Below are 8,720 nucleotides of genomic sequence, written 5' to 3'. Positions count from 1 at the left end.
CTCTTGAAATTAGTCCTATGGTATTTCCTAGGGATTTTCCCCAAGGGACAAATCTCAGTCCAGAATCAGATTTTCTGTCTTGACATTTGCAGTGATATGTGAGATCTGGGGGGTGGGGGCAGGGATGATCTTTTGTTCTTTGCTTTACAGAATATTTTCTACTTCTCATTTCAGTGCACATTGCTTTGTTATTTGTATGCCATATCTAGGATCCAGGCACTTTCAGTAGGTGATGGACAATAGACAGATATACCACATGAATGGTTTCCATTAAAACTGCCCTGGTTTTAATTGCTCATACTGAAATCTTCTCAGGTCTCAAAAATAATTCCTCATAGTCTGAAAGAGGACAAAAAGATCATTTCTATTGCTTTATTTGAGAAACCACTGTTGATCGTGGAATCAAATCTGTTCCCTGGAGGTAACTGAGGGAGGAGCGGTTAGAGGAAGGTTTGTGTGTACAACCATAACTGTGGTATTCCCTGACTTCCACGTGCTTAACTGGGAGGTCTTGAAGTTGCTTTTCTTAGTGTAGCTTTTTGTTTTTAAGTGTCAGCACTGATTGTGAATAGCACCGTACTTCAAGGGAAGTCTCAAAGATGAAGGATGGTCCAGTGAGTGGATGCTAACCCAAGTTCAGTCCCCACCCCATCACAGACTTCCTTTGTGAGTTGAGACAAGTCATCTAGCAGCTTTCTGCCTCCATTCACACTCAGTAGCTGTGGATGATGGCACTGCCCTGTCTCACAAGGGTGGTGTTGTAATGGGGCGCTCAGATACGGTGGCAATAGTAACCAGGTAGGGGACAGCTTCTCAGATAATAAGAGCCACATAGCAGCATTCACTTCAGTGGAGCAATGGCAGTTTACACCCACTGAGGATCTAGTTCAAAGACTTTGGCAGAATTACTTACAGAGTACGGTAGGAAAAGTAAGGGGAATTGAGCGTGGCTGTGTGAGCCTGTGGGAGGATATGCTTGTTTAGCAATTTGAAATGGGAAGTGTTTTGTGGCTTATTTTGTACACAAATGAATGCGTGGTCAAACAATTCTGAATCATTCCGACTTTCTTTATTTCTCGACAAGAATGTTATCAACTGTACACCAGAGCGATTCTTCACAGACATATAATCACATACTGCTAAGATGTTACAATCTAGTAAAATAGAAACATAGAATCATACAAAAAGGACCAGAGGGGATCTGTAAAATCAGCAAGCCTGGTCCCCTGCCACAGGCAGGAGGTAATTGGGCTCAAATAAGCTCAACAAGGTGCTTGTCCAACCTCCTCTTGAACACTGAAATATGATTATGGTAACTTGAATACAGGATGAATCGTAGCACCCGCTGCTGGGTGATGTCTAAACAGACTTGGCCAGACCAACCTGGTTGTTTTCCCTGTCAAAGATGCTGTAGTACTCCCTGATGAATACATCTCCCAAGATCCACAGGTTCATATCCGCTGCCTGAAAACTACTAACGCAGTTTCCTTGGCCAAACTAGATTTGGCCAGAAAATAAACAAACATTAAAATCATTGGTTGCGAAGTCCAGAGGAGTTGGTGCTTTTACTGTAATTCCCAACAACTTTATTAAGTCAAGGTTTACAGGGCAAAATCCCATCACTGGCTCCGACTAAAGCAGCAATTGGCAATATTTTTTAGCAGCCGGCTGGAATGACCCAGCTTGGGTCTGACACAGGTTGGTGCTAGGACCCAAATGCTGATACCGGTTGCTTCCCCTTGCTGTGGCGCAACAGAAGCTCCCACTGCCTGGCCATGGCATGGGCAAAGCCCCTCCGCCATCAGAATCCCATCAAAGCCCCCCAGCTCCACGGGCAGGTTACTGTAGCTCCACAGGCCAATTGTAGCCCACAGGCCATAGGTTGCCAACCCCTGATCTAGTGAGCTGCCAGAGCCATTGTGGCTGGAACACCAGCATGGATTTAGAGCCTTAAAAATATAGTAGAGCAGAACATCAAGAGATCATCGAGTCAACCATCTGCCCCAAGACAGGGTAAAATTGGATGAAGGCTAGCCTCAATCGATGTTTGTCTAACAACCTCTTGCATATTGAAGAGCTGTGACCTTGTCTCCCTGCTACCCTAGTCCCCTCTTTTCTAGACTAAAAAAGACCACTTTTTTCAACTTTTGCCCATAGGTCCTGTGTCCTAAACCTCTTAGGGTCTTTGTTGCTCTCCTCTGGGCTCCCTGCAGCTTGTCTTCTTGAAGTACAATGTACAGACCTAGACACCACACTCCTAGTGATGCCTCATCACCACTGAGCTGAGCAGAACCCCTCTTCCTGTCTTACATAAGATGCTGCTAATACACTCCTCAGGCAGTACTCAGACCTCTCCTAGGAAACCTGATACACAGTCTCCTAATGTCAGTGTTTCTATTGATTTCAGTAGACTTTGGATCAGGCTACTAACTCCTTATCCCCCAAGCCTTCCCTCAAGCATGCTCCTTGCTCTGCTGCCCAAGCCCTTCCCCCTGAGCAGCTGTGTAATGGGAGGGGGCAGCTGAGCTGAGATGAACCCCGTCCATTTAGCTGTACCCCACCATGCTATTGTGTCCCACGAAGAAAGTCTCCATATCATACCTGCTCAGTGTAGGCTGAAGGAGGCAGAGGGAACTGGATCCCATTGATTAGAAAGATGACATCAGCAGGCTGGGAATGTCACTGCAGTTGACCTTATACTACAGAGCACCAAAAAAAAAAAGGGTATCCAGTTATGAAAGAAACAACACAGCCATTTTACAAGGCATGAAAGGATAGAGGGGCAGTCTCAGAAGCTAAGGGGCCTGTGGCCTGGGGTCTGGGTGGTACTTGGATGGGAGACCACCCTGGAATCCTGCACTGGAAACAAGAAGTCGTGGCTGAATGCTTTGAGAAGAGTCAATCATAGAAACCAAACGAGGAGCAAGACTTAGTTTGGTCCCACTGTCACTGCTGAGAAAAAGATGGAACTAGGCAGAGTTTGGATTTAGGTTGTTTTGGCTACAGATTAGGGAGGCATTTGCTTGAAGACATCTTTGGTTTTCTCCAGAGATCATTCAGCCACATCAGAGATGATCATTGATTTATATGTATTAAAGCCTTGATAAACTCATGCCTCTGGAGCTGTGGTAGCACACACAAATCATTTTGCTGCCATGGCCCCATCTGAGATACAGTATTTCCTTTGACCAATAGGAACTAGGAAACTAGAACAGAGAAGGTCCCACAGGAAACCCTAGGACCAACCAAGACCCTCAGGCTTTTTGCAACATTGCTTTTTCTGATTTCTAGTAAAGTTATTTAAAGCATAGGAAGTCGAGTGAGGCAGAGCCTTCTGCAGGGAATATCCCTTTGAGTGCAGGGTGCGGTGTGACCACAGGCTCCCTGAAGGACTCTCACCAGGGCATTCTGTACTGGAGTAGCTCCAATGACTTTCTGTATGCTGCTGACATCTGATGCAGGCCCAGCCAAGAGACAAGTGCCGGTATCAATAATAGCTAGGCAGCCAGATTCACAGGCAATCACCTTGCCATTCACAATGATGCTGAGCGATTGAAAACATAAATAAGGTGCTTGAACTTGAAATGGTAAGGAAGCACAGGAGGCTGTAAAATGTTAGACCTTAACAACAGAACAAACAGCATTACTTCCTCAGGCTCAGGCCTAGAGTGGATGAATCAGTAAATGCACTGTCCTTACTTAAGCCAACTCTCATTGACTTCATCCTGACGTCTGCCTGAACAAGGACTCCAGGAGCCTGGCCTCCATACAGTCAACTGCCATGACATGAGGGATGCAATCCAAAGGCCACTGAAGTCAAGAGGAGCCTTTCTACACCTGCTAAGGTTTGCGACAGCTTGAAGAGTCTTCAATACAAAGGTATTTAGGCAGCCAAGGATACATTTAGCACCTAGTAGGATTTACATTAGGGCCTAATGGGGTTAGACACCACTGTCATCCTGACTCCTAAAGTCAATGTGAGTTAGGTACTACTGGAGGAAAAATGGGCTTTGGGTTTATATTTGCAACTGTGGAAGTGTACCAAAGACCATCATAGTTATTTAATTACCTTTATGTGTTACATACCTGTCTATTGAGATCTGCCAATAGCCCTGGTAAGAGACAGGGATCCAGCTGATATTGCCAGTAAAGTAAGATTCATCAGTTCCACCCAAAATGAGCATACTACCAGTTCGGTCTCTGAAAATGACAAATGCATATAATTACTTGAAATACCAATGTGCTAGGTGATATAGAAACACAGAAACTAAAAAAAGACAGTCCCTTTGCCAAAGAAGTACAGGCTCAGTAATGGACCATTCCTAATAATAATTGCTTTCCTTCAAAAAACAGGAAAAAATGTGCATTTGTTACTAACTGAAACATTTCAGAGAAATTATCAATTTAAGTATGTTCCCACCAGCTAAACCATCACTCCTTTTTCACCATTTGCTATTCTTTTGTTTAAAATTCTTTAAGTCATGTAGCAGGAGCAGCAGAGTTTGACTTCGGTTGCCAATAAAACAGCATAACAGCTAGTGAATAATTTAGCTTTCCTAGGATACTTTTTCACTAGGGGTCTGAGAGTGCTTTCAACAGGAGTATCCTCATTTTATAGAGCAAGAAACAAAGGCACAGAGAAGAAGATTGTCTTGCCCCAGGTCACATAGCGAGTCAGGCCAGGATGAAACTCAGGCTAGCACTGTAATCACTGCTTGCTAAAGAGTCACTGGGACTAACCCACGGACAGGGAACAGGATTTTGTTTCAATGAACAGGCAATGTGTTCTCGTGGACCGTACACCAGCCATATTCTTGGTTCTATCACTGGTGATGGTGGCTGTAGGCAAGTCACTGCACCTCTCTATGCCTGAGACTTTACATTTATAAAATGGAGCTAACTACAGCAGGAAGCAAGCAGAGTATCTTGGTCCAGGATTTTCCCCCACACTCCTATGAAAATGCATTACTTCCATGTTTTGCAAGTCACTTACACACTGAGGTACACTGAAAACAAGTGCTGCTGCACCACGTTCTCAGTCATCATGTTATCAAAGACAGGAAAAAGCCCATCAGCAGCTAGATCTGGATAGCCCAGGCCCAGGATCCCATCAAATTTGCTGTAGAAGAAAATGGGTCCTGGCTCGCTGGTGCTCAGTGCTAACTGCTGGTTGGTGTCGATGAGGGAGGAAACCTGGGAAGGAGATGGATCAGTTCTTTAGCTCCTTATCTGGCCAGAAAACCACTGAGTTAATCAGTATTTGAAGGAAATGTCATATAAAAGCAATGCTGAGTGGGTAAGGCTGGTCTTACAAGAGTGGGTATTTGCTGTTCAGTGATTCACACATCCTGAGAGCAGGAAAGACAGTTTACACACACACAACTTGAGTACTCCTGGAGTCATTTACTCTGGTTTTCATTCCTCTTCCGGGGCAGCTCTGACCAGTCAAGCTATCTCCCCTACCACTGAGAGACCAGACACAGTAACAGCACCTACCGTGTGTAGCTCACTTGAGAGAGTCGGTTATTTATCCGCTCTTCAAGGTACTCATAGCTCTTAATGCCTGAAGATGTGTTGGGGACTTCACTAGAGATATTCACTGCAGAAAAGACAGACTGGCAGGGCTCTGGAGGATGGCAGAGTGGATAATGTGCTTGCAAAATGGTCCCTTCCCCCTAATTGCAAAGATGCTGGTTTAGCACTGGGTGGATGGCCTTTACGATTGTTTGTCCACTCACTTCTGGCACCACCTCTGTGGAGAGCTATATAAGAAGGGAGCAAAAGAAACCAGTGCTCCCATGGGGTGTGAATGAGGCAAATACTTGTGCTGTGAGTATACTCTGCATGGGCCTATGGCCAGGACAGAGGGCAGCTGGTTGTTGTAACCCCATTGGTGAGCAAGAGGTGAGCTTATGGGCTAGGGACAGACCTTATACTTAAGCTGGTTTAAGTGATCGGAAACTGATTTAAATTTGTAACAGAAGAGATGTTCAGGGCATAGCAGCTAGTAGGTGTGTGGCTTTACTAAGAGACTCATCTCCTCCACAGTGAGATCCCCAGCGGGTGTAAGCTGGCACAGTGCCACCCCATTTGTGAATCACTGAAAAAATAGGGAGGGCTGTATCCTTTCTGCTGCATTAGTACTTTCTAGCACTGTATCAGATCCCGCCACCCCGGCCATGCTGCCTGTGCCATACTGAATGGATATGCTGGTCCCTGTGCCATGGTAGGTGGAAGATTTTGACGGATCAAACCTCCGGTGATTTTCTGCAAAAGAATATTTAGAAAAAGCATCAGCATCCAGCCCTACTATAAAGAAGATGATAAAGCTCAGCGCATAACTGTTTAGTGTAATAGTCAACACTGTTAACTAGGGGGCCCTATTCGATTTGGATTCGGATTCAGCCCAAATCGGGGACAGTGTTTCGATTAGTTGATCCAGATCACTGTCCTTGGGGCTTGGGGGGGCTTGTGCAGAGCCCCCTACATAGCGTGGGGCAGCAGGGTGCAGCGGGGATCACCCAGCACCAGCAGGAGCTATGAGTATCAGGTTATTTCTTTTTTTTTTCTTAAGGGTCAGAGCCGCAGCAGGTGGGGCAGCCATGGGGGGGGGGTCTGGAACGGAGGGATGTCAGCGGGTTCATGCAGAGCCCCCCATGCAGCATGGGACACTGGGGAGCAGCAGGGATTGCTTCTCAACCTGGCAACACCCGCTGAGTCGCGGCCTTTTTTTTAACAAGAGCCAGGGCAGCCATTGCTGGCTTGGGGGAGAGGCGGTTATGGGCCTGGCCTGGCTGATTCAGAGATTTGGCAGCAGCTCAATCTCCAAATCAGGCTCAGCCGAATTGGATGGGGACAGTGATCTGAATCACCGAATCAAATCACAGTGCCCTGAATTGGCCAAATCCAAATCCAGAGTGAATACTACCCACTTCACACATGCCTAGAGCGCACATTAAATGCCCCCCACTGAGTCATCAGAGCAGAGCTGGCCTTTGAGTACGGCAAATGAGGCAGTCACCCTGGACATTGTGCTGAGCAGTAGCCACACACTGCAATGAGCCTCAGCTCCACTTTTTAGACTGCAAGGCAGAAGAACTGCAGTTGAAACATGGAAAAAATCAGATTGAAAAAGGCTTTTCCTCTCGTGTTTTACATTGTTTCAGACAAGTTGGCTGCTCCCTCTGCAGCCATGGTTGTAGCCATTAGCATTCTTCTGATAATGTTTGTCACTGTTGCAAGCACTCAACAGAGTTTCCAACATAAGTCTGATAAACAACCATGTGAGATCAAATATGTGCTAAGAACGTCATGGTTTGATCGAAGGTGGAGTATCACAGTCAGCCAATGACCCCTACTGGTCTTTCCTGCAAAAAGCCGTAGAAGTTTTGCTTCAAACATGAATGATCCCCTCCATATCACCTAAGCATCTTTCAGTAACACCAACAATTCCACCAGGACAGGAATGGATACATGCAGCAGGTAAAGCATGTGAACCACAGCTTATTTCCAAATACAAACATACCATATTATCTTGAATACAACATGCACCCTTTCCCAAAAACTAGCATGGGAAATTGCAGTGTGACTTATGAGGGAAATATGGTAAGAGCAGTTTCAGCCCATTACTGAGCAGAAATGAAAGGAAAACCGCCACTCACAGGGAGCAGTGCAATGAGCAGGCCGGGTTGCTGCTGCTATTCAATTGCTTATTAGAAGGGAAGATCTTCCCTTCCATTCAATCTGCCTTTTCTATATCAGGGTACATATTTTTTTCCAAGGCATTTTGTATGTGAGAAAATGTGGTGATAGGGACTTTGGTCTATAGTGACAGGCTGACCTACCCATCCAATACATCAGCCTTGGGATCCCAAGGAAACCTGTAACACAACCATAATGTACTTCCCTCCCTGAAGCAAATAAATTGTAGCAGAGCATAAACTCACATCAAAGTAGTTCAAGAGTGGCTCAGAGACCCCCTGGGAAGCAGATGAGTGTGTATATTTGGTGCTGATGTCATACTGGTGGTGCTTCACCAAGTCTTCCAGCAAGCCTTTTTCCATCAGGACTTCCCTCGCCTTCTTCCTTCTCTGCAAAGGTATCCTTGTGTGCAAAAAAAAAAACAACAACCAAGATCCCCAATCACTAATGCCCTGCAACAGATTTTTCTTGTGTACTGAGCCTAAGAAAAAGAGTTTACATTAAAGCCATCAACTCCCATGACGTTTGAAATGGGTTTCCTTATTCAGCTGATGGAATAAACATTTTAAATCAACTGAAATACTCTTCTGCTTATCAAGCGTGGGTATAGTCTCACCACAGCCAGCACAAGCGTCTTCTCCATTCAGAATGGCCTTGTCCTTCTCATAACTTCCCATCTCTTCCCAGACCTCATCTGAAAAGAGATCTTTCCTCCTTCCCATGTTTAAGCTTTTTACTAGGGCTGTGCGAAATGGCTAGTATTTGCTTTGGATTCGGCCGATTCGGGAGACGGTGATTTGATTCGGTGATTTGAATCACCATCCCGATTCGATTCAGCTGACTCTGATTTGAAGATTCAGCAGTAGCCGAATCTCCGAATCTTCAAATCAGCTGGGCCCGGTCCATCCCCCGCCCCTCTCGCAGCCTGGCAATGGCTGCCCCAGCTCCTGGCATGTGGGGAAAAAAAAGCCCCAGCTCACTGGGTGCTGCTGGGCAGGGAACGATTCCTGCTGCCCCCC

At 45.8% G+C, this 8,720-nt stretch overlaps 1 pseudogene; it reads right to left on the bottom strand.

Annotated features, from left to right (window-relative positions):
* Window positions 1-1,274: 1,274 nt before the first annotated feature.
* On the bottom strand, window positions 1,275-8,423 carry LOC109295077 (annotated as a pseudogene).
* Window positions 8,424-8,720: the final 297 nt, after the last annotated feature.

Source organism: Gavialis gangeticus, unplaced genomic scaffold (assembly GCF_001723915.1).
Source record: "Gavialis gangeticus isolate Ggan-Ray unplaced genomic scaffold, GavGan_comp1, whole genome shotgun sequence".
NCBI classification, from domain to species: Eukaryota; Metazoa; Chordata; order Crocodylia; family Gavialidae; genus Gavialis; species Gavialis gangeticus.
This window is presented reverse-complemented; position numbering and strand designations above follow the sequence as displayed.